The following is a 2,231-nucleotide window of genomic DNA, read 5'->3' as shown; positions in this document are numbered from 1 at the left end:
TGTGTCAGTAAAGTTCTGTTTTCTTCATGTAGATTTTACATGTTTCTTATTAAGTTTATTCCTGGGTATTTTGCAACGTTTTTGCTTTTGTGAATTGTATCTGTTGTCTCCTAGTTTTTAATTGGTTTTAGTTGTATAGAAATGATTTTGATTTTGATACGCTTCACATACATTCTGCTACCTCACTAAATTCTCTCATTAGTTCTAACAGTCTTTCAGTTGATTCTTTTAAATTTCCTAAGTAAACAATCACATCATTTGTAATTCTTGACGGTTTTTCCTCCTTGCTTCTCCTATTTATGTCCTTAGCTCTGTTTCTTATCTTACCGTACTGGTTAGGCCCTTCAGAATAATGTTAATCGCTGGCAGTGATGGCAGACTTCAGTTTACAACTTTCATGGTTCTCTCTGCTGAGGGTATCCACACAGAAATGTCTGTGCATCTAGAAATCACAATTAGCCCCGCATACATCCGATGGGAGCGATTAGCAAACGCACCAGGTCCTAATAGCTGCCCTTTCACTGTGAAATCCCACTGACCATTAGGTTTAAGGGAGCAGGGCGTGGATGGCTAGTGTGAGTCCTGGAGAAAGGCGGAGACAGTCACCGCCCTGTTCTAACCCCAGAATACAATTCTTCTACCCGAGGGGGCATGCCAGCACATTGTCATTTCCCACCCAGCACCACTGGGCTTGGTGAAGGGAAAGCAGGCACGTGTTTATTGAGCATCTACTATGTATGAGGGATTATGCTAGGAACTTTAAACCTGAACTTTTTATATCACAACAACCCTATGGGTGAATAATATTATTCCCTTGTTAACAGATGAGGAAACCGAGACTCAGAGTGGTAAACGTCACACAACTAACCATCACTCACTAATGGGTTTACTGTTGTATCAGTGCCCTCTTCTCTGAAATAGATACGTAGCACAGAACATTTTCTGCCTAGACCGAGAACTCTCCAGATGTTTTAGTCTACTCATCTTGTGCCAGATGACCACCTCCACCCCCAGCCAAGGTTGACATTACCTCTCTCCTTGGACCGAGATAGAGTTAGCTGGGAGAAGATGACTGTCCACACCCTCAGGCCGGAAGCCAAATCCCAGGCCTTGCTGGGCAGCAGAGCCACCACCAGGTTCCTGGAGCCTTCAGCTCCAGGAAGAGACACAAGTAGGCTTGAAGGCCAGAGGAAGGGTGGGGGACAAGGAAGAGGGAAAGAACGTCCAGGGACAGGGAACAAGGGGGCAGGGCAAAGAGGATGAAAAGGAGGAGGTGGGGATGGGGTCGGGGCAGCAGCAGGGAGGGCTGTCAGGGCAGGAACAGGCCCCAGGCCTAAGTCTAGGTGCGACCAGTAGGGGCCAATTCCTAGGCTTGCCAGGTGCTCTACCCACGATATCGTCTCTGAGGGGCCAGGGAGCAAGGCCACAACCACGCAGTCTTCTGTTTCTATTCTGCAGACCATAACAGGGCCGTGGGATCATGACACAGAGCCAGGGAGCCCCCTCTCTATGCACACAGGGCAGGGGCTGAGCCGGGGCTGAGACATGTGCACAGACAGACACACAGGGACACACAGAGACAGGCCTGGACACAGGGACACAGGCGCCCAGGGATGTAGCTAGGGCAGGCAGAGATGCAGACACACACCAACCCGGGAGGCAGATGTTCAGACCCGGGGAGAGACACATGGGGGCTCACACGCCCACGGACACAGGGAAGGAGTCACAGACACAGGGACATGTGGGGCACACACCCCCACACACAAGGAGACACCCTGAAGGTATCAGAGGGACCGTGGAGAGACAGTTCCCAGTAAATCTGCGCTACTGCTTGGCCCTTGAGGGTCACAACCACTGCCGTCCATGCCGTCCCTCCAAAAACCCTGGGCCGCCACCCAGTGCTGTTCCCCGGAACCCCCTCTTCGGCTCCGTGAACATACATGTGGTAGCCAGGCTCTCCTGACACACATGTGCGTGCCCTGACAGGCCTGTGCCCCACCTGCGGGGGGCTGACATCCCTGTTTGGGGGTGCAGGTGGGGGCCACGGGACAACTCCCTCCTCCACAAGCCACAGGCTGTGCCCGCTGGCAGGGACAGGGGGCCTGGGCTAGCTCAGGAGGAGGGAGGGGTTGGGGGGGCCGGGGCGCGGCTGGGGCGGGCACAGGAGCCGGTACCTGTCAAACAAGAGCCAAGGAGCAAACTAGCTTCTTAGTCACCTTTCTCTTCTCCCC

This window comes from Lemur catta, chromosome 15 (genome assembly GCF_020740605.2).
Source record: "Lemur catta isolate mLemCat1 chromosome 15, mLemCat1.pri, whole genome shotgun sequence".
NCBI classification, from domain to species: domain Eukaryota; kingdom Metazoa; phylum Chordata; class Mammalia; order Primates; family Lemuridae; genus Lemur; species Lemur catta.
The sequence above is the reverse complement of the archived record's forward strand: the minus strand, read 5'-3'. Positions refer to the sequence as shown.